Genomic DNA, 25,731 nt, shown 5'->3' with positions numbered 1-25,731 from the left:
TCTTACAGGGAGCCCACAGGCTTTCTGAAAGCTAGATTTATTACAGATTGTATTGCTGCAATCCAAACCAAATGAATATTTTCGGGTCTCTAGAGTATTACGATTCATCTCTCTCTCTAAACGATTCCTACTGCTTGAGAAAGAAAAAAGTTTCAAAAGGGAGTGTGTTAATTCATTAACTCCTGCTGTAGTTTTGTACATGGTCAAACTTGCCACCACTGGGCAAGTAAGAAGCAAAAGAACACGTTTTTTTGTAAAAGGACTTGAGAACTGCTGATGAAAATCAACAGGAAACCCTAGGAAACGTAGCCAGGGACTAACTTCTTCCAACAGAGAAGTGACATAACCGTTTACCATCAAGGACACACATAGATGATCTTTCCTGACAACGTACATTTCCACATATCAACGTTCGGCTCACAGCTGGTGAACAGAAATGCAGCTTATGTGTCAGCTGCAAGTAAGAATGTCAGAAGTCACTAATATCCCACTGGCTATGCCATTCGCCAGATTATTCTACAGCTATCTGGGATGAGGAGTTTAGCTCATTAGAATCCTTAAAGCATGCAAAGAATATTAACTGTAATAAATAATTTGCACAGGTAAGCCTCAACATGACAAACGCACCAAACATCTTCACAGAATCATAGAATGGTTTGATTTGGAAGGGACCTTAAAGATCATCTAGTTCCAACACCCTGCCATGGAAGATCAGGTTTCTCAAAGCCTCATCCAACCCAGCCTGAACACTTCCAGGGATGGGGCATCCACAACTTCTCTGGGCAACCTGTTCCAGTGCCTCACCACCTTCAGAGTGAAGAATTTCTCCCTTACATCTAATGTAAATCTCCCCTCTCTCAGTTTAAATCCATTGCCCCTTGTCCCATCACTGCACACCCTTCCATAAAACCCGCCACACGAACAGTCATTTAATACTGCATATGCTCTGATTGGCTTTCCAGTTATCTAAACGTGACCTAAACCTCTAAACTAAACTGAGAGTATGAGCTTGCTACTTAATAAATGTCCTTTTTTTGGCATGAGCAAGGTTAAACCCCAGACCAGATTTTTCTTGTGTCACACACCCTGCTTTTCTGGTTTTAACTCCTTTATGCTCTTTTGCAGAGTAATACAATATATGCTGGATCTTGTGCAAGACACTCAAATTAAAAATTACCTAAACCTCTTCCTTCTGTTAAACAAAGTATCCTGAAATGTATAATTTGGAATAATTTCCCTAGCTTGGTTTTTGAAAAATTAATTTCCTCTGGTAGACAACACAATGGTTACTAAACTAATACCAAGGTTTAACAAAGGAGTTTTAAAAACTTTATATGTACTACCTAATAGAAATTCTTTATTTTCTCCCTAACTATGCCTTTAATTTTGTTGAATAATAAACACACTAATCATGGCATCCATATTCCATTTTAGCTTTATTGTCTGAGATTTTCTTTTAAACTCATAAATGAATAACACGCTATTAAAAGTGACAGATTGACAGCACTATAAATTCTTGTTCACTCATTTAAAAAAAAAAAACAAACAAAACAACCACAAACAAGTGAATGCTTCCCCATGAAATTACATCAGTGTATTTTAATCTCATTCTGAATATTGGCAATAAGAACAAGAATATAATTGAAATTAATGTACTTTTTAGTCCTACTGAGACTGTAGGTGACTTGCATTTGTGAAGATGCTTCTATAACACATTCTTTGATGCCTTCCCAATTGTCTACATGTGCTATAGTGGTGCAGACCAGATTTGAACACTCGAGCTAGAGATTAATCTATCACAGTTTCTCACCAGGTGAAAAGATTGCCCTTCTGTAAAACCTCATTTCCTTCACTTTTAAGATGGAAGTTTGGAATTTTCACCTTCTCTTACTGCTAGGTAAAATTTTTCAGTATTTAAATAAGAATTATTTCAAATATTAAGGAAAAATTCAAATATTAACAGCAGTCTGCTTATAAATTGAGATTAAATATTAGATGCTGGTAAACAAAAAGTCAAGTAAGGAGACAACATCAAAATAAAATTTATGTGATAAGGTCAAACAGACTAATTTATCTAGCACTAGTTAAGAATTCCAGGTAAGCATCTTATGGCCACAGGAGACCCGTTACAGAAAAAAGCCTACCAGGAATTAATATTTAAGTAAAGCTTCCTAGAAAACACTGAATTTTGTAGTTATTAGGTATGTTATAGCAATAATAGAAAAGTCTAGCTTGAGAACTAGTCAAGGATGAAGTCACCATAGCCAACACAGAGCAAAACATGTCTTGTAGAAAAATGGGTTATGACAGCCAACATATCTGAAACCTGGACAGTTGTCATTTAGAGTCACTCAAAGTTCATTTAATTTTCTTCAGCAGTTCTTTTCCCCGCCACACACCCACCCCTCTGGTCACCTATTCCTCTCTCCTTTGTACATTTCCTTACTATTTCTTAACTACTTAAGCGGATGTTTATTTTAGAAATTTCTTCCAGCTGTCATGTATCAAAGACAGCTTGGCAGCTGTTTTAGGATCAGTGCATAAACTTTCCCCACTACTGCTGTAAACTGGTGCCGAAGGCTTGGAAGAAATGACACCTCTTGGATATTTCTCTTTGCCACCAATACTGCTTTGATATGTCTTGATTTAATGACAGCCCTGTATGGGTATTACAAGCTGCCTTTCTTTTTCTTGGCACCAGCACCTCCCATCTTGAGCCACTCTAAAGACATTCTTTGATGCAGAGTGACAAGGCTCCCTGTGTTACACACACTGTCCTGAAAGCATCCCTAAAAGTCTGGTAGGACTTGTGTCAGTCATTTGTTCCATAGCTTGCTGCTCTCTCCCAGCAGAGCAAACTCTTCTCTCCCTACAGTAGTTTAGTACCTGAATTTACAAAAGATACATTGTGCATCCACGCGACATCAAATGTTAGAGAAATTTTATATGTAATACCAGAAGAGACAAATTCGGCAAAATAAAAAGCTAGAATAACCTGGAACAATGGCTGCAAATGGCACATTAACTTTATTACATGGTGCTAGAATTCAAAATGTTGCTCTGGTGGGTTGGAGTAGGAACATAAAGTACACTATATGCTCTTTAAGACTGAAGCTTAAAAATTACCTCTTAAAGTGTGTAATTTAAAAAATATACATGCCAAAGAATGATTTCTTTATAATAAAAACTCTCCCTTAAACTGTTTCATAGGTTCCATACCAATTCTGGTCATCTTTACGAAAAAGCCTGCAGGATAGCTTCGGCATGGAGAGCACTAGACGCTAGCCAACCGTGGCAAAGCAAAACAATCACAGGACACAATCTGAAGAGAGGATGAGCCCAACAGCAATGCATATAGACTGTTTTCCTGCACTGGTAAGACAAACAGCTGCTAAATAACATTAAAAAAATAATTATGGCAGCCCAGCCAAAAATGCCAATTTTGCTTTTTATGCCCTTTAAATGAAGAAAAATTCAGGATGGAGAATAACAGTAGCAAAAGCTCCAGGATCAACAATGATTTTTTTTTTTTTTTTTTAAACATACATACAGCCTTTCCGTTCTCTCCATTTCTCCTAGGTGCCTCTAAGTTCATAATCCTGGCATAGCTCAAACAGCTCAGGATACAGAAGCTCGATGCTATGAGCTTGCACGCCCAGTGCAATAGCACGGCTGTGGCAAGCAGTGAAATGTGACAGATAAAATGCTGAGTATTTGACATACCAGATTAATTTGCTGAGAAAGTAATTCACATCCAAAAAGCCACAGCAACAGATAACCTCTGTTATCTACTCCGCCCTGTAGCAATAAGGTGGTTTACAATACACAATTATTACTGTTTTCCAGCATCTCTTTTTTTTTAATTGCAAGTATAATATTAGATCTCAGTTGTTACAACAAAATGCAATAAAAATTGTGGGCTCTTAGGTTCTTGAAAACAAATATAAATAAGAATAGAAGAGTTATGTATTATTTTAGCCATTCTTATGATACCCAAGGATAATTCTGATAGCTGACATTGCCCTGTTATCAGAAAGGCACAGGCTCCTGGCGTCCCTTATGAAATTATGCATTTTACTCTAAGTCACCCTGTGCTCCAATCAGTCCTTAGTCTAGTCTTTTACTTTACCTAACATATGGATCAGATTAAATAGTTTTAAAAGCTATATAAAAGGGCACCCCCAGTAGCTGCACTCCTTGCATTCACCTCTCATCCTACTATTACATCTGATCATTTATATTTAACAAGACCACAATCATTCCCAGGACTAAGCCCCAGATGAGGTTCCTTCCTTCAGCTTTAAGCCAATTAAGAAATTACAGCATTCAGAAAACTAAAGATTCATGCCTTAACTTTGCGAACTATCCAAATCAGAAGCCTGTTCCTCCTCTCTTTCACATCTCTCTTCTAAAAAGCAACCAAAACATTGAGGAAGGAGAAGTGGAAAAGGGACTTTAGAATATTTTCAGACAATGCAAAAGAAACTGCTTTTTCTATACAAAAATTAAGATTAAAACCAGGAAAGAGAAGTTGTTAAATCTGAAATTATGAAGCTACATGAGCAATAGAATAGGATAGTTTCGCTGGAAGGCACCCACAATGATCTTCAACTGTGTAATCACTATGTGTAATTCACAAATAATCTTCTGGTTCTTTGGTTTTAATTTTCTTTAATTTCTATAGTGAACTGTCCTGCCATATCTCACCTGGGAATTATCCTCAACAAAATTCTCTTAAGAATGTGAAATATTGCCTACAGCTCAAATACCTACATACAAACACTACATTCACAGTTGGAATTGAGTACTTTCTGACCACTTCTCATTGATTAACACATTTTATAGTAAGATTATACATAATCCTATTTCTTAGCATGAGATTTCAATATTGTCATAGTTGAAGAATGATTGATCTGAAAGATATAGTGTACTTCAATAAAAGTATTCTGTTGTTGGCTAAATCAGCAGTCAATATCTATCAAGCACAGCCCAGGGAAAAGTTCTCCAAAGTTGATGGTTTATTTGAAAAATCTGTGATAAGCAATCTTATTCAAGTTGCTAGAAAATCACATTATTATCAGTAAGGTACGTTTCTGTCAACTGTCTCTATTGTCTTTTATTCTGATTCTTCTCAAGAAAGCCTCTAGCAGGAAATTCAACAGCAAAATTTCCTCTAAAAGGAAAAAGGATTCATGCTTATTTTAAATCACACTTTCTGCAATATCCAATGAAAAGGAACCTCAAGATATCCAGTAAACAGAGATGGCTCAGTTCTTAACTAAACAAAGTTAATAAGATTCTCCTCTTTACATTTAAGAGCTACAATTAAATCTTAAAACAAATAGCAAAAGTCTAATATTTAAGATATAAATCAGATATGATAACTCAAAGAAGCAACTGGCCTTGGGAATAAATACCCCAGCAGAAGAAAAGTACTCTATTTCCAGGTCTATAAAAAAAGGTTTGTAGTTCCCAAAGGCATACAGTAATCTCCACCAAAAAAATACCATGAAAATTTTAAAAAACTCACAACAACAACCAAAATAAACAAACAAAAATACCACCCACAAACAAGTGAAAACACCACCACATAGGAACATTCAGGTTCATGCTGGCATGGATAGATGCATTTTAAAAGACCCCAGCCCCTAACTCTAAGATTTCACATGATGCATTCGCCTTGGCACAGCGGTGGATTTTACCTTGTTGTACACCTATATTGTCCCAAAGGCATGCAAAAGCAAAGCTCTCAATGCATATTCTTCCCCACAGAAGAACAGAACCTTTTTTTGCCTCTGATTGAAGACAGACACTAACAAAGAATATCTTCTAATGTCACCTAATAAATATTCTATAAACATCCAGATGTCTCACTCATGCATTAAATATTTTATAGTCCCTACTGTCTATAAAAATAAATTTGAGGGCAGTAAAATTAAGCAAATGGAAAAAAAAAAATCTTGAGATGGTTATCAACAAGATGAATTTCATATTAGAAGAAGTCATCAGTTTATTTTAACAAAAAGCAGGCAGTTGTAATTAAACCCAGTCATTTGAACTGACAGAGCAATGATTCTTCTGACATCAAAGGTCCGTTACATGCCTACTATTCCCACTTTTAATGCATAACTGGTTCTCTAAATGGGAGAATCCAGGAGGAGTGGGACTATATTTACTGACTTTTTTGTTGGATTTTTCTAGTAGAAATGAGATTAACAGAGAGACTTTCAATTTAAATAGAATTTAAGAAGAAAACAGGAAATCAAGTAACAGTAATTGGTACTGCTAGTTATGTATTTTACGGAAGGAATACAACAAACTAAAATCATAGCAGAATTCAAGGAAACTAACTCATCCTGATACATTTCTACTCTTAAAAACTGGTACAGTGTGACCTGCCATTCAGGCTAAAGATGACAGAAAAGAGAAAATACAGGAAAAGGGGAGAAAAGGAAATATGATATTGAGATTTCTATTTATATATTTACATTAGTAAATAGTAGTGGTTTTGAGTTACCCTTTAGAAGTTAAGAATTCTACTCACAGTGATCTTTAAAAACACCCATTCTAAAATGCCTCAGTTCAAGTGCTCAACAGAAATAACATGCACACGACTAAAAGTGTTCATTTCCTCCATAATTTAGGGTTTTAAAAAGGCAAAATATATAGAGAATAGAAACTTTTAAAAAACTAATAAAATAATCTCCAACATCTTACTTTTTGTTTGTTGTTGATTTTTTTTTTTTAATTTTAGAGTATGTTTCTAGCAATCCAATTTCCTTTCAGACTCTCTTTCATCAAGGCTACAATTTCGGTAGGACTCAGGAAAGCTGGACACAGAGCCTGGCTTGATGCTGAACCTTGCCAGAGCAACAGAGGGTCAACATGAAGGAATTTGAAAAATCTTATTCCTGATTTTGGGGCAGCAGGTCATTCCTGTTATTATGGTTGTGCTACAGGTAGGAAGCAATTTGCAGACAGGACTTGGCAGAATGAAGGCTGCACAGTCAGTATCACCACTGTCAACTGCAAAGTGTGGAAAGATAATTTGGGGGCTGGTAGGGGTCAGCCTAAATGCCTTATTGCTACTGTCTTGGCAGCAATGGCATCGTTATTGCTGCTCGCCGTTTCTGTTGGGTTACCCCACCTGCCAAATCCTTCCAGTGCTTTATTCATGAAGTGAAAATTTCTCTTGGGAGATTCAAACGACTGGGGCTTACTTTTTGAATAACAGTAATAACATGTTTAGTTTCTATTGAAGACCAGGATTAAAGATCACAGTCAGGATACCTGGAACGGCAGAGCCCGGACTGCAGCTCATTCCTGCCAGGCTCTCGGGTGTACGGAGAGCACTTCCATAGTCCTGGCTTTGCTTCTGGGCAGCCTGTAAGGGTAACGAGTGGGCTGGCTTCAGACCCTGAACTGATACTGCATTAACATAGGAGCTATTTTAACAGTTATTTCAAACATTTGAAGAACTGTATAGGGATCTTTTATTAATTTATTTGTATATTTTCCAGGTAATTTACTCCTTGAGTTTACGGCACTGCTCCAAACAAATTTGTCCTTTTGCTTTATGGATAAAACAGGTATTTTACTTCCCTAGAGAGAAATCCAAGCCCATATTTCCCTGCTGTTTTAGACTATTTGTTTCCAGATTAAGTTAATTTTCACATAAATAGGTCCCATTCACAAAACCAAAGTAATCCATGAGCCTTAAAATCATTCACTTTAGTGACAGTGAGAGCTCTCTGAAAGTAAGCAGACTGCAGTTTTATGTCCAGTCACTATAAATGTGTCCCTCTGGAATAGCATTGTAACATGCTTCTGTAAGTTTAAGCGTTTGAATGGAGGGACACATTTCCTGGCCATCAAACGAGCAGGGAAGTTGCAAACAACATTCTTTAATCTACAGGACTTCACCCTCAAGTCTTTAGAATTCCCTTTAAAAGAAAAAGAGAAAAAGCACTTCAGACCAAGACATAAAAGATGCAACAGAAGGCGGTTTAGAAAACAGCATTCTGGAATTTCTGCTGCATTGTTGTCCTGCTGCCTGCACACTTGCTCAAGGAATTTGCAACCAACAAGTGTTCTTACTCTGCTCAACTTAGTCGACATTACTCCAACATGCTGAAAGTTATTTCTTCACCCTTGTTTACCCACGAACACGCCCTCCCAGAAGGCACACAGTAGATCTCCCTTTCAATCATCACAAATCACATTATTAACACTTCACATTTTCTATGTAAAGAAATCCCTACCTACATACGGTACTCTTTGTGCAATAATGAGATATTTTGGGGGATACTGTTTGGTTTTGTTGTTTTGGTACTTGAGAGGCTTGGGGGGTTGGGTTAGTGTTGTTTTGTTTTTCAGGGAGGGGTGTTTTGGTTTTTTATTTTGTGGGTTGTTTTTTGGGGTAGGTTTGTTTTTGGTTTGGTTTTGGTTTTGTGGGTTTTTTTAAGTTTATCAGGGAAGACAAACACTACAAAAGCAAAGGACTATGGCCAGAACCAGCTAGCAAATCCTTCTCTAGCCAAGAAACCAAAAGGACAAACAGCAGCTCTGAAAGCCGCACACCAGGCACAGCTCACACTGACCTTTCTTCATGGCCTCGGGGTCTCAGCGCGTTTACTTCTCCCAGTTATAACAACTTGTGCCAAAACCTAAATTTCAGGGGCAAGGAGAGAGGAAGAACACACATTTCACAGATGTTATATGTGCACAGAGAGGCAAGAAGATCCAGTGCCAGTACATGGAAATCAAGAGCAAACAGTGGAGATGGTGACTTTAGAAATTTTAGAGCAGCTTTTGCCTGTGCAATGCAGATGGCTGTGCCATGTGCTTGCCAGAAACTTCACTATAAGCACCCTTTCTAGACCAGAGGGTGATTTAGTCTTTAAGGAAATCTTTATTTTGCATAAGAACTATACACTACTCTGAGAAAACCAAAAGAATTCTGAGTCTGAAAACACAGTTAGTACAGAAAATAAATTACTTCAGTCACTAGTCTCTCTCTCCCTTGATTTTGTCATGACGGGTCACCTTCATTCTAATTTCATTTCTGCTGAACACAGAAAAAAGTTTCTGTAAGACCTGACTATGTCACTGAACAGTGTCAATACCATTCAACGGGCAGTTGAGTGCAGGGACTTTGCCCCGTTGTGGTCTGTCTTTAACACTATTGCAGGAAGATTTCACTAAGTCTCCTATAGGCAATGGTAACGCTTCCCTTCTGAGCGACTTTGTCTCTCTGGAGTTGGAGTTGGTTTTTTTTCCCTTTCAGCCACACAGAATACCTTCTGCAAGTATCCTTTGATTTCCAGTATCTGAAAATGATGTGTCAGAATAACAGGCAGTATAATATGCAAATAATAGATCAATTGAATAGAAAAAAAACTCCCATACCACATAATCTACACGTTTGGAAGCTGGAAGCATTCAGACCAGCATAAATATTACTACAGGGGAGGAGAGTTTCCTTTGAGCAGTTCTGAAGGGGATGGTGGAATAAAAGAGTTGCATCACTAGCAAACACTTAAATAATCCAAAGGTTAAGGTTTTTGCCTGGCATGAAGAAAACATATTAACAAGCAAGCATTATATTAAATTATTCACATCTGCTTCTAAGACTACTGATACAGTATTAGGGTTACACAGGTTAGCAAGACTTGGAAGAACAATCAGCTTTATTGATTATTCAGTATCGTTTGTATTTCCCCAGGGCCTGGGAATTGTGGCTATGATTAGTTCAGCAAGATCCTCTATTGTGTTTCCAAAAGTTGGAGGCAAGAGGCAGCCACTATGCTCAAAGGGAACCTTTGTGCCTCTATCAATAAGAGAGGAATCTCCCACACATGGTCTGCAGTGTGGAGCAGAGCCACCCAGAGCTGCTGGAGCTGGGCAGTGGCTTCGCTCTTGGCTCCATGTGCAAGTCCTGGTCCTAATCATTAAAAGAAATACTCAAATGTCTGGGCTGTCAAGTTCAGCAAATGTTTCACACTGAATTAGGTCCAAACATCTCAAGTGCAATTGTTTTGTCAGGGTAATATATTTGGACAATTCTCAGTGTTTAGTAGCCCATGGAATCACACCTATTTGAGCAAGTGGCAGTTTTAGAAAAGTTACATAAAATACAGGTTAATGCCAAGTCTTTTTATGCCAGTGCTTTTTAAATTTGATGTCATTTAACCATGGAGCACTAAGTATACACATTTTAGAAAAGATATTTCAATAGGTCGTACAAGATTAGCTTTATACATTCACACTGAATTTGGCTTCTTTTGATAGTTTAATTTAAGCCCCTAATGTCACTCAAATATAGCATTTTTTCTCTAATAGTTAATAAGTTATTGTAAAAGGCCTTGAGAAAAGAAACTGTTTAAAGTGCATGAACACACAAGAAGTTATTTTTACATTTGTTTGATTTTTCCCTCAATTAATTCATTGTACTGCTGCAAAAGCTATCAAGTCTCCAAGTCAGTTCTATTTCTCTTTTCTGTTATAGCATCATAGCAATGCACAAAGCTTTGCAGACAGGAGAGAAAACAGGTCCTTGTTCCCAGGAGCTTTGCAGCCTAAAGATGACATGACCTACTAAGGCACAACAGCAAATACACATGGGTGGAGGGAATGGAAATGAAAAGGTTACTTAAAATAAACAGGCATGCTTATTATCTCTGTAGTACAAGAGCGTTCTTTAAAAGCAAGCTCTTACGTAACGGTTGCAGGAAAAAAATAGTTTATGTCAGTTATTTTTGCTACTTAATACACCAAAGTGCAGGTATAGCATCAGGAATGATGGTCACTCTGAAGATTACTTGTACGCTGTATAGCAGAAATGTGCCTGCAGGGCAACAGTATGCTGTCCCTCTGCCGTTGCATTTAAAGTGAAAGCTCTGAGTTGCAGGACCAGCAGGTACTAAAGAAAAAGTGGTCCAAAAGCTGGGGGGAGTCTAAGATTTTTTTTTTTTTTTTTACTTTTTTTTTTTTTCCCCTCCTGACAGAAAAAAGGCAGAAAAAAGATCAAAAAGAAAAACCCAGAGGAGTTGCCCTAATTCATAGACAAGGCTGCCTTAGAGCCACCATCAAATTGTGTTGTAGGGAACTTACCGGTGCATTCACAACAGCATTTTAATTTAGATCAGAAGTGCAGCTTTGAAGTAAATCTCCTGATCAACTCCACACATCCCACTTCAACTTACACTGTAGGGAAGTCTTCAAGTGTGAAAGTACATTTCTTCCAGACAAAACTAAACCAGAAGACATATGCCAGATGTGAGGCTCACACATTATCTATCGGCTGGTGTTCACATCTCACAGATGAACTTCTGTCCAGAGTGAAAACTCATTGTGTCTAGTAGGGACATCATGTCCTCAGCAGCAGGTGCCCGGCCACGCAGATCCATTCCTCTCACATCAAACTGCTAGCTAACACAGACACAGCCTAAGGCTGTCTCTGTTCCTGCCTTGTCCTAATATTGAGCGCACATGGGCCAGAAAATCCAACCTTCAGACAGGAGCAAATTGCAATTTTTGCTGAAAGAAAGAACTGCTGTTAGAGTTAAAGCTATTCGGATACCAGAATTACTCTGGCATCCAAACAACACTGCAAGCAGGTTTCAATCTATTACACTTTCAAAAGACAAGATTTTTTTTTTTTTTTTTTTACCCCTGTGCTCCTGATCCGGTTAGCTTTATCAGCAATGATCCACAAGAAACTGCAGTACATCTTCTTGTGACTCCATGGGCAACATGCAGTCCAGACAGTTTTCTACCTATTTTAGCTAATTAAAATCATGCAGCATTAAATGCAAGGTGCTGAAGAACCTGGCAAATCTTTTTGATTTTTTTTGCTTCTAGCAGAATAACAAATAAACAAAGCTGAGACCATAACTGCAGACACAGTTACATAAGGGATTGTCGTTCTTACTGTGTTAAATACCTATACAACATTAATAATCTTTCTTCACGGTATCAGTGAATTTACCATACCTGTGATCAAAGACCAACACATATTACTTTTTCCCATAACAGCCATGACTGATTACACAACATCTTTTGCAAAGTTGGAAAGTTCTTAGCAAACATGAATAAACGGGATGAATTTGACATGAGGTCTACATACTCTGCAGACCCTTATTGGTAATTTATCATCAATAATTTCTATCCAAGTCTTTAATAACTTCTTGAAGCCAACTGACTGTCAATGGCAACTTATCTGTTTACGTTTGATTATTATCTCTGTTTCATTACAACCTGAAGGTAGCTGAACCCTAGCACCCTCTCCTTGAAGCCTGCTCTGGACATTTGAAGGAGCAATATCATCTGCACCGTCATGCGTAAGGTGCTGATGTTAACCCACCTGATGCATCAGAGCAACTTCATGACGGTGTAGGTAGCCAAGACTCTACTGGGGCACCGTTATTACTGGTGCAATCCCCACTGACAACAATAGGTGGATTTGGGCCATTGTCTCCCAAGCAAGGCAAGAAAAGCTAACACCAATAGTTGATAGACTAGTGCAAATACATTCTCTCATCCCCAGGGTCTGCAGCTCTTCTTGCCACATAGCCTAGGCCCAATATCAACAGAAAGGGTCCAACTGACTTGCGGATTTAGAATTTCTCTATAAAAGGAAATCCTGTGTACAGGGCTCTGTAAAGCAGCTGATATAAACTGTGCAGATTGTGATCCAATATAGTTTTCCTCAGTGATAGGCATTTCATAAGAATTTCACTTCAAACAAAATTAAACTCAGTTTTATAACTCAAGGTTAAGACAGGTATAAATCAGCAAAGCTATACAGAGTTTGCTATGACTCCATCAATATCTATCAGATGAGCATATGACCTGTCAAGACTACATTTAAATCACTATTTCAAAGTGTTTTTATTAAGTGATCAGAGCATATGTTACCTTTTTTGTCTTTAACAATAATAAATCACCAATGAACTGACATGAAAACAGCAGAAGAGACAGAGTACAATGTATTAAGTTTTCCATATACTGTCGATGTTAAATGCAGCCACGGCACATGGGGGTAGTTCACTAAGGGAAAATGTTTGAAGATAGTCCTGCAGATATAAAATCAAACAATTACCTGCAAATAGTCTGATCAGATAACTTGAGTTACATTACCATTATTTTTGACAGGCTTTTTATGCAGCAGAATAATAGGAAATCAAACGGAAGGGATGAGAATTAACATTACTTGAAAACAAAAGCTGAAGAACTTTGAACCCCAGATGGATCGCAGCAAGACAATTCAAGTAACTCCAGTTCAGTCAATGGACAGAGCCACATATTGAAAAGAAAATGTTTATACATATGAAACAGATGGGTTTCAGATTCGGTTGGGCTTTTTTCCCTCCAAGGAAGTCCTTGCAGGTATTTGAGGTGTTCAGATATTTGCATAACGAAAGCCACAGGAAAACCATTTAACTGATTTTAATTCACAGCCTTTAGGGTCTGATTCAATGCTTATTGAAATCAGTAGGAGTCTTCCCATTTAATTCATGAGTTTAGATCAGACCTTCATCTGCAGCTCTAATGAAAGGGAGTTAAAAAGAGTAATTGTGGGGCACATAGTTCTCGTCAAGTTAGAATTCCCAGAATCAGTTCCTTCAGCTAATTCATGACCCCCTGCTGGGGAGGGCAGAAGATGACAATTGCATCCAAATGACAAGCAGATGAAAATGAAGACCACCAATGTTAAACTGTGTATGAGCAACCTAGTCGCTCAGAACGACTCAGCAGTTACTCTGGCACAATTAGGTTATTCTCAGATAAATGCTCTGTGTTGTATAGGCCTGCCTCAGGTCAAACCCTTCAATTTGACTTTTTCCAGACTGGAATTTGCAATTTGAGGCATAAAAATACAAGTTTCAAGCCATCAACTTATGTTCAATCACCTAACCTGGTTTCCAGTAAGTTCCTATTCCTGGTTAATTGAATTTAACAAATTAATTACAAACTCACTTGTGTTAAAGTAGTTACACAATCTTTGCAAGAAAAACATGCATAATTCTCTAGACACAGGGAAAATTCTTTGAGATTTCATACTTCAGCAACAAAGAATTAACTTCTGCAAGTAAGATCTTTATCTGCATATCTGCCTGGCATCTAGCAACACCAGAATCTGCATCAAGTTTTTTCCCCATAGTCAAGATACTTGTAATATAAACATTCAACATAGATTATCTCATTTTTGTCCATGGCATTAAGGTGGTTTTCACCTAAGCATTTTCACAAATTTACAGAAATTTTCAGACTTTCCGTCTTCCACCAAGTTTAGTTGATATTAAACAACTGATTTATGGTGGAAGCAGAAGACCAAATATGAGTGCCTGAAATCTCTTTCCTTAGGAAAAGTAACAAATTAAAAGTAAAAATAATTAGCCCTGTTAACTATTCTATTACAAAGCTTAACTAAATGTGATTTACTTGAATTACATATTAATGAAAATACAGAGAAGGAAGAAACATCCCAACTTCTGAATGACTGCTAGGTCATTCCAGTGCCTATTTTCCTGGCATCTTAGAAGTGCACTTATTTTACCAGCAAGACAGTTATGATAGTAGTATAATAGATGTGATCTTATTCGACAGCATGTCCCAGAGACACAGATCACATCCTGAAGACAAGACTTCAGTAAAGTTATTCCTACAGATTTGATGCCTACTCTGTCCCAGGCTTTGCAAAGAAAAATTCTCTGGAAATCCAGAACCCCTTAAATATTCATATCCAGCACCAAACAACTCTAAACAATCAATGTGTCTACTTGGTTCTTAATAACTCTTTCAAACTAACCTTCCTAGTGATATTTAAGGTAACGGGTTTACAATATACATTAATGAACTTCTATATGCTCCATGTTATAATACTGATCTACTTCATATGTAGATAATTCAGTATTTGCAAAATCCAGCCTCTTGAAAATGACTGAAATCAAAGATCTTTCTGTTGCACCTAATCTCATTTGAATATAGATGAAATTTTAGAAAAAAAATAAAAATTCAAGTTTTCATACTGATTTTGCAGCTGTGACTTTAAAAACAAAAAAACAAACAAAAAAAAAAAAAAAGAGCCACAGCTCATTCTTCTCTCAAAGTTAGTCTAAAAAATCTTCTGTTTGGAACAAATAACTTTGTGAAAGCTGGCACGACATTTAATTGCGCTAATAACCCCTCACTTTCAAAAAAAGACTTTTTAAAAAGTCTGAAAATCTGAAAATAACTGAAATCTACTTTCTAAAGCTCACATTTTAAAACGTGTCTAGAGTAAATGTCTCTCCTTAATTTGATTGTGAAGCATCTTCAGATGCATAATCCAGCAAAGTATGTCGAGGGAGACGGCAAGAAAACTAAATAAACAAACAGAAATTATTCTTTCAGATCTGACACCTGCTGTCTCTTCAGACTGTGTGGATCTGATGAGAATTAATGTAGCAGATGGAGCAAAATAAATGGTGACTGCTTGGTTTCCGAATCATCAAATTGTAAAGAAATCCTCTAACACTTTTTCTGGAGGTTGCTTAGCAGAAAAAAAAAAAAAAAAAAGCAGCAGGATTTTCCTGCACTTCCTCTAAAGGTATACACAGATAAAACTGCATAGAAGTGGTCTTCCTATCTTGCTTATACCAGCCTAGTTATTTACATTGCTGCTTTAAGAAACATACAGTTCCTAACAGCTAAAACTAAAGTATTCCAGTATCCCACTAAAAAATTTTTATGCTCTAACTGTGAATCTCTGCTTTGTCAAGGGAGTCTCCTCCCAGGCCAGGAAATCCTGTCCCTGTTGCACAGTCATAGTAATGACTTTCCAGGGAGGCAGCAGGAGTATGGCAATTCCATATGACGCAATTTTCTGACAGATCAACATTTACTAGTGTGTTCTTTTATATTTTAAGATGATACAGCATCTTGCAAAGGAGTACTTTAAAAAAAAAATCTGCAGAAAGCCTACGTATTCTATGCTGTAACAGGAAAGTATAGGAACATAGAAAAAGGCCAAGAACTACTACTACAATTTTAGTTCCAATATTTTGTGACAGTCTAGGAGTTAAGTTGTAATACCACTGAAAAAGAAACTGAATTTCAAGACTGCCCTCCTTGTGTTCTTAATTATTGTCTTCAATACTTCTACTTTCATAAATCCTATTTGAAAAATGTGTGGAAAGGAAACAACATGCCTTTAGCAGAGGGCCTTTGGTACATCTGCATTTGACTGAGATCACGGTGTGATTGATCTTCCAAAGTAAGTTGAGTTGCCAAGAGGAGCTTTTAGTTATTTCCATTTGTTTCCTTTCACTTGCATATTAGACATTGATAACTAGAAGCAAACAGACATTTTGAGTTAAATAAGTAATTTTTTAACCTTCTGGAATAGATTTCACATTGAAACTATTCTAGGTAATAATGTCCCTCTAGCCGTGGCATGCTGGAGAGGTCATTCAAGTTTCAGAAATATCTTCTCATTTACCTACCTCCGCAGTCCCCTCAGATAGAGCCGTTTGGCTTCAGCAAGTTCACAGCTTCACCACCTTTGCTGTGGTCATGAATTCTCTTTGGTGAGTCTGTGAACCTTCTTGTAAAATCCCAGAAGGCAAGAGCCTAATTTGTGTTTTTAATATCTAACCATTTGGGCAAGCACAAACTCAAGCAACTGGTGACAGTGGGACCTAATGTATTGTCACTGTCTCCCTAATAGCCCTGTTACCCTGACTACAGCTGCAGATGGAGAAAGGTTACTCCACTGGGACTGAGCTCCTTTCGGACCATTTCTTTTTGCAAGCAGACCTTGTCTAATGTTTACAATGTTGAGTTACTCTCCCAATGCTATGGAGTTATCTACAAGCCTATCGAGAGTCATGGTGATTTATTAGCATGTGGCAACTCCTACCATATACATCTTTAGCTCTCCATCTCTATCTCTATCCAACTGCCAGAGCCTGCCCTTCTCAAATATTTGCATTTGATTTCAACACAATCTGAAGGGTTTAACTTTCTTCTAGCTTTAAAACTATGCTGCTTCATTGCAAATCAGAATCTGGCTGAAATGGTCACCTGCACTTTGAGCATTTCTAAGAGATTATTAGCAAATCAAGTCACAGAGAAAATAGCTCCTGTGTGAAAATATAGCCTTTGTATAACCTAAACCCATCTGGCAGGCAGGTATCTACAAAATACACTTACACCAGCTGTAACAAAATGTAATGAAATGCAATTAGGAATTTATCTTTCTTAGACAATTACAAGTGCAGTCTTCAGAGGAGCCATTGTAACCACATGGATGTGCTTTATCTTAGATTTTCACTTAAACTAATGGCTTCTAAATTACTTGAGTGGAAAATTAAGAATGCAATGCTGCACTTAAGAAAGCATTTGCATTTCATTGCATATGCTGTTAAATTTCCATTAAACTCTACATTTATATACAGATTTTTAATTCATAAAATATGGTAATGGAATGAAACAGTCTGATTGGGTAGATGATGCTTTCTGAAAAAAGTAAATATTTCTGGATATCTGCCTTCCTCAGAGCGCACCCTGTATCTATTCAGTTTCACATGTCCTTTGTTTTGGGAAAACAAACTTAAACAAAGAAGTTAAGCTATTTGAAAATGAACTGTGCATTTTTATTTTTTTTTCAAATCAAGTCCAAGATCTATTCTCCACAGTTTTTGATGGCAATTAAGAATTCCAAAATATTCAACAAATATACATAATGCACTGGTGGGTTAATCCCAAAGTTGTATAAAGAAGATAACGTATTTTAATAAACAAAATAATCTATCTATAGAGCAAAGTACTCAAACTTTTGTGCAAGAAATATGAATGTGATTATTAACTTTGGAAGTGTAGGAAGTAAACTGCAGATTCCAGTGAGACGTTAAGGATCTTTAAGAATTTCATGGGAAGATAGTGGACTCAGCTTTGGCAAAGGCTTTCAAAAAAATAAAAGAAACCTATGCAAACACTCCCTGTCATACTGGGATTGATACAGGACTGATGATCCTGCTTTCCAGAGAATCAAGATTTCTTAGGCTTTTTAGCCCTGTTGTAATAGATCTGCTATTTCACAACTGCTGACCTCTGCCACTAATTCATAGGAGAGCTTGCAATATCCGATGTTATTAAATGTGTACTCAGTTCTCATTAAGAAAAAAATGCAACAAACATGGAACATACTGCAGTTACATTTCCAAGTTGCAGGGTATACTGCATGTCCATTTTTGATCCTTTTGCTTACTATGCTGTAAGGTCAAACAACTAATTTATTTTTTTAATAACTGACATTTTGATGACATCTTGGAAAATATGGTACCAGATTTGACCATATTCAGCTTTATTCTCAAGTGCTAAGTTGACATTTCTAAGGCTCTCCCTCAGGTAGGATTTTCAAGAAAAGAAAGAATCGCTTGGACAGTATTGGTCACTAAGGGTACATAAAGCATTCAATCCTTGAAGGGTCATTGTGGAATCATTGCTGATGTTGGAACTATTCAGAGACGTGCTCAAAATGTGACTGAGAACCCCACAGTCATCTCAAGGGCTCATGTCTGCCGTTTTGCATAAGAAATCCATAGTCCAGATACAAATCAACTGGTAGGACTCGATAGGTGCACAAAAACTTTATAGACAGACTGAAGGAATGAAGAGGCTGCAATCAGTCTGCGTTTTCATCCTGTGTAATATCTAACATGAGGCTCTTATGTGGCTAATTTCAAGACACTCTTTGCAGCAGGAATTTTTTGTTTTGATGTCCTTTTGGTGAGCAAATTTTAGTTTCAGCACATTTCATTTTAATCACCATTGTGCCATGTGTGTGACTAACCCATTGGTAGTGACTCTGTCTCTTTCACTGATGGGCTCCAGGAAGTTTGTTTCATAAATACCTTTAGAAAATAAGGACATTAAAATCATTGGCGTTTACAAGAAAAGTAATTGAATATCAATCAAAACACACTGGCAACCTCTTGACAGCTCCAGTTCTGCTATAATTCATTGAATTAATCAAGTCTTGACACTGTGATATGTTATTACAAAGGCTGAAGAAGAAGCAGGAAATTACAAAGTTAAGAAAAAAAGACCTTTTTTCACTTCATTTTATGTGAAGCTTTCCAGTGGAGGAGAATAAGGCCATGAAAAGAACTGCCACTGCTCAGATTGAACTTATCGTTTTATCTGGTAGTGGCCAACACCAACTGTTAAAACGATGATGAAAAAACTGCATCAGGCAAGTCTCTTGACTTTACCAAAGCAGCAATAATGTTATAGCACCCTGCACATCCTTATAGCATATCTGTGTTACCTTCATTGTTTCTCAGATGTCGTCTCTTTTATGAGCAGAAAGACCAAATAGACTATACTACATTAATCCCCCTCTATTTCTCAAATGAAAACTAGGAAGGCAGCACAGAGTGTCCACAGTGCATTGTGTTGTAGATTATTGCAATATTCTTTCACTGGCTACCAGGAAATCTTTGCAAGATACAACCAGTACAATTTTTGAAAAAGTGCTAAAAAATGCCCCTCCCTTTTAATTAGGTTGGTCATGAGTGGCAGCTACCACAACTCCTTCAATGAACTTCAGCCATAGAACACCTTTGTTTCAAAAACTCACTCTGAGTCATGCAACATGAAAGGTCTACATCGAGTTTCTGCTTTATCACTAAGACACTGTGGCGCAGACCACAAAGCAGAGGTAAATATTCATATACGTACAAGTATTCAGAGTATTTCTTCTGTAGAGTAAAGCAAAAATAGCTAGTACTTGCTTTTGCATATCAGTAAGACAGCTGTCTAACTACTGTCACCTCTACCCCCCAAGTGATTTCCCAATGTCATATGATGAAGCAGTGGTGGAGCTGGTACAAGAATTATTGCCTGCAGACTCGTAGCCTCCTGCTCTAGCCACTAGATCATGTGGTCATGAATAACTGCAGACACAAAGAGGCATTTGGAAGCACAATAACACATTCAATCATGCAAATGTGTGTTTAGTGCACACTAGAACCTGTCCATATAATAAATGGGTAACTTAGGAGCCCAAATAGGACCCTATATAATCAAACTAATATTCATTCCACTCTTCCAACAGCTTATAGACACACAGCAAACACCACAGACGTCTGTTTCCCAAGCTGTTAATGCCTAGAACAAAAAAGAAAGTGCTGAAAAAAAAAATCATCTACTCTAGGGAACATTTGCAAAAAACACAGGTGACTTACCAGGTATTCTTCCCCTACCTTCTCTCTCCTTTGTTTTTGTAACACAAGCAAAAGCAGATAAACACATAGCCATATGCTAAAAAAGTGCAGACAGTTCATAAAGCAGGAGGGAAATTGTGCCATGGGATCTTTCTTCTCTAAATGACCTTCCTGAGAAATGCTGCATAGGATGAAGTGAAATGCTTACACTTCCTAGCAGCTACAGTCTGATGCTATTCTTGCTGTTTTCTGATACTTTGCATCTAGAGGAGGGGAAAAAAAGCCAAGCAGGTTTCAATTTCTCCAGAAAGGAGATTTTAAGACCATTTCAGCTGGCAAAGTGCCATAGTTGCTCATGAAAAAGAGAAAGCAGGATATTTTAAACCTCATACTATATTCCCCTGCTACAGTAAAGAATATAAATATCTTCATCTCAAAGATTTTGGCAGAAGATGTTATTTCACTCCACTTAAATTTGTTTTTAAAAAATGAGCTTGATGAACAGATGTTGAATTTACCCCAGTGGAAAAATGAAGTCTGCTTTTTATCCACACAACAAAACCAGCCACTCTAAAACAAGAGCTGACAAACCTTACTTGAAATATTGTGCTCTGCTGTTCTCTTTCTTTTGTTGTACCCATAATTACTATCTATACTAGACTTTTCCAGTCCTCCTACCATTTTCTCACCCAGGTAGAAACACCATGTGCCCGATTTTTAAACATAGTTTTTTATCCTTTATTAGAAAAAGTGAATTTTATACTTGGAAGAGAAAGAAGAAAAGCTGCAGCAGACCTTCAATTGTGTGGAAGTAATTTGTTCTACAATCCTGAACTGGCTTTAAAAAAAAGAAAATGTCCTGCTTTTCCTTTGTGAAAGACTATTTTCAAATTATGGACAAAGCAAAAAGCAAACATTTAGAATAAATATGCCATCAGATATGTTTAGTGAGCTGGCATCTGCATATCTTGCGGAAGAGTTTTATGGCTGGCAAACATAGACCTTGGTCCGAACTAGTACAGAAATGAGAGTAGTCTTAGGCAAGCTGCTGCCAGCTTTCCTCTTCTCCTTCAGGCAGAAGCAGCCTGTCGGTCCTGAAAAAGTGGAGATAATCATGGCTCTTCTCAGCCCAGACAGAGCAGTGCTGCCTCGGTTCTGCCTTGGCGAGGAAAAGCCATCAGCTCTGCCGCCCCGACCTCTCACTGCTGACGGGTGCAGTGATTCACGTGGGCTGCGTGGGAGAGTGTCACACAGTCACATTCCCTCTTATCATGGGATGCCTCATCCAACACGTGTCCCGGCTTTTGCTAGAAGTCTGGAATACTTGTGGGCTCCGGGATATCAACATCACTGTTACTCTCTTCTTGAGGCATATCATAGCTTCTTTTTTATGTTAAACACTAACATGTTCTGTACTTACTGACACAGTGCTGTGCAGCATAAGGGTTTGTGGAGCCAGAAAAGCCAAGAAACATTCCCGTCTGGAGGGATCTTCTGGACTAAATACTTCTAATGTGCTTGTCTCTAACTGCAGGTAATTGGATTCAGTGACCCAGATAGCTTTCTCCACTTTATATTCTCATGTTAAGTACCCAGAGCTTGAGTCCTTCGCCAATATCCTAACTTATAATACATATTAGCAAATCTTTCCGTCACTAAAGGATGAAACGGTAGCAAGCATGGCAGTGGCTCTTCCACCACACTGCAATTCAACCCAGCCTCCAGATTTTCTAGGAGTTCAACTTAATACATGGCACATGATAACTCATATTTGAAATTGTTAATGGGGTTTTATATTCGAGTTAAACCTAGAGATACTCCATCTATATGTCACTTGGAGATCTTTGCTGCACCAACGTTAAAACAAACAGCAGCAGAGAGAATGGCTGAGGTGCAGTGAGACTTGGGCAAAACCTTTAAATGATAAAAGGCATAGTACAGTGCATGATAGGTATTTTCAGGAACACATTCTCATCTCCAGTTTACACACAAACACAGGCAGGGCAATGATATTTAATACCAAGTCACAGACCTCAGTAATATGTCCAACAGCAATTCCTAAAAGAAGAAATGGCTTTTTTTTGCAGCAATAATAAAGCCAGCTCTCTTGGGCAATAGGAAATAAAATGTTTTAGTTTGTCTAAAATATGAGCTGTAAAAATAAATAGCTATGCTATACAGAAAATGTCATTCAAATAAAAAACTGCGCTTTCCTTTTGATGGGATATTAAATATAACACTGTCACTGTTTGATATTTCTTCCCAGTTTGCATTACCCTACAGACACCACTTAGTTATATACATTTTGTTTTATTATTCCTAGCATGCAATATTAATCTATTTTTGCCTAGTAATTAATTATTGTTACATATTTTCACAGCTCCATAGTCTCCTCAGGGGAAAGACTCTACTACATATTTAAGCAGATTAATGTGTATTTATGTAGATGGACCCTCTGGAATAATTTACATTTTGCTAGGATGATTTCTTAGTCAAATACATCTGAGCAGCTTTTTTTAGTACAAGAATAACAACATCCACAAGGTTAGGCATACTGATACTGAGAAATAAAAACAAAATAATGTGGTGCCCTTTGGGAGCTCAAGGAACAATCTTGTCTTCAGTAATGATGGTATTCAGTGATAAAATATGAATGAATCAGATCCATTATTCTAATCTACTTTCCAAAAGGTAGAACAAATTGTTAGTTTGCCTGCTTTCAGTGCCACTCCAAAGTATCTTCAGAGTGGAAGAGCTTGAAGATAAGGGGCCTTACTTTACACATTGCTGTAATCCTGAAGATATAATTACTTCAGACTTCTGGCCTGATTCAAAGCACACTGAAATTAGTGCAAGCCTTTCCTCTGGCTTCTGATCAGGCTGCTAAAATAGCCTGTCTCTCCACACAGTATCTGGTTAAGGAGTGTAACTAATACAGTTTAAGGGTGTATAATTCCTATTCATGTCAAAGCATAGAATTTCTATGAAGATCAACATCTCCTGATTGTATGGCTAATCATTGCATTCCCACTTCACAGGAAAGGAAAATAAATATTTTTTTCTAGGAATGAATAAATTCAAATGTGACAGCTGAAGTGATAGAAGTTAATGGAGAAAGCAGCATTTCAACTGTTAGGAATGATAAATAACTATTGAGGTCACACAGGCAACAAGAAGAATAGCTAGAGACTTGCTATGCAGTATATTTCACCTATAGGGAAACCAGCTGACTATTTTTCCTTTATCCTTACTTCCACAATCCATTTATTAATGTGGACATATGAATTCTTCTAACATTTTCCCTTCAAATGCTGAACCCAGAAATGTATGGCACAGCACTCAAATTCCATATTAATAGTTACCAAATATATAGGTTCTTGGAATGCAAAATAGTTTACCAAAAATTCACAATTAGAAAGTACATTCACATTTAGTGAATAAAAGTATTCCAAAAGTAAATCTCTGCCTTACTTCTAATATCGTGAAATATTCTAGCTCCAACCTTGCTTTTCATTAAAACAGTTCTATCCATTTTTAATATTTATTTCTAAAGCATGTAGAAAGATACATTATTTTCATTCCACCTATTAAGTAGTTTAAAAGATAATTGAAATAAAGTCACTGAACTTTGAAGATTTATTTAAGGCTCCTAGAACCAAGCAATGTTGTGAAGTCTATTCAGCTATTCTATTCAGGTTCTTAAATAGAATATAGAGAAAAATGTTGTCTCTATAGAAACAGGCAGCTTCCTTGAACTTATTGCTGGTCACTTAGCTTCAACCTTGACCCTTGCAATAATGATATGTATGAAAAGTTATTTCTTCATTGCTTTTGCATCTCATAGTCACATATTAGCAAAAATAGAGGAGAGGCAGATTTGCTTTTTACCCTCAAGTTTTTAAATGAAAGTCAGTTCATAATTCAAAACAGGGCAGATTGACTGTACCCTTAATTCTCTACTGTCTTTGTAGTAGCAAGGCATTGCAAAGCAAAATTATAATCTAAATGTTAACAAGTCACCGTTAAAGAATGATGACCATTTCCCAAGCACAAACGATCCCTGACATACTATCAGACATGACAGAAGACAAGATATTTTATTCATTTCAGGGCTTCATTATAAATCCCTCTTCAAAGCAGTCAGAACTTGTGCACCTCTCAAGCGCGTTAACAACTGAGTAGTGCAGTAATTAGCATAAGAGTTAAAACTGAAAGCATATATAAGCACATAAAAGTGCACATGTATGTGATTCTGACTATTAAGTATGAGAAGACGACTGCGTTCAGAAAACCATTACACTGGTTTTCAATTAAGTGCACCGCTCAGCTTTTGGTCTGCCAATCTCTTACTTAGAAAACGGAAGGAAAATGATTAAAAAGAAATGGTGTGCTTACATATCGAAACCCGTACGACAGGCCACCTCATTAAGCAACTTTCAGCCTCAGACAGGCCAGGATAGCTGACTTCAGTTTCATTAGGAGAGCTACTTCCGGCAAAAAATACATTTTTATCACCTCTGCAACTTTAACATCTTCTTGATAAATTCTAAATCAAGAGTTATTCTGATGCAGATTTGCAGCCACCCAAGATATCTGGCTGTCACCAAGCTAAGGGCTCAGCTACCTCTAACTTCATGGCAAAAGAGGAGCTTGAACTCTATGCTGTTATAAACAGCCGAGCCCTAATTATACCCCAAATGTGTCTTATAGGTGTATTATACACAAAACATCTTATCTGGAGTCCATCTTAACACTCACAAATAATATGAGAAAATCTGCTCCATAAACATTGAAAGTCATGAGCTTTTGAAGTAAGAAATGAAGAAAACAGCTATTCTTTTGGCCCACTGTTTCATATGTATGAATATCCCCAGCATTTTTAACATGGTTTATCTGGCAATTTGGGGCCAAATCACCACTGAACTGCACATGTATTACTTGATTTCTGGTAAAGGAGTTGTTATGGAGGGAAAAAGAACATGGTACTTCGATGACTAGTTGCCCAAGTTGTGGGTTTTTTTGCTTTTAAAGATCAGATTTGTTAACCAATCTGCTATTAATATGCTCCTTAATAACATACAGAGACATTTCAAACAAAACTAGGGAGGTCTGGACAATGAATATGACAATTCCCCAAAGGCAAACACTAGTTTCTTCTGAAACTGAAAGCTGCAGGAGATAGATCTAAACTGCAACAGGAAAATAAATGACAAAAGTCAAACTCTGAATATTCCCAGTAGGCCATTTGGTCAGACGAATGGTTGCTATAGCACCAACTCACCTCATATGAATTCACTCCTAAAGACCCAAAATAGCTTCTTTTCTAAGTAAAAAAATACAGGCAGATAAATTTTATATCAGTAACACCACTGGAGACAGACTGTCTCCAATCACACAACAATAGCCACCAGTCTCTATGGGAACTTTGCTTTTAGTTACGAACAGACCCTAACAGCAGGCTCTGGTTCACCTTCCAGAAATCACTCGTGTCTTATTCTTTGACTACAATGGTAAAAAA

Source organism: Tauraco erythrolophus, chromosome 18 (genome assembly GCF_009769465.1).
Source record: "Tauraco erythrolophus isolate bTauEry1 chromosome 18, bTauEry1.pri, whole genome shotgun sequence".
NCBI classification, from domain to species: domain Eukaryota; kingdom Metazoa; phylum Chordata; class Aves; order Musophagiformes; family Musophagidae; genus Tauraco; species Tauraco erythrolophus.
Note: the sequence above shows the minus strand (reverse complement) of the source record.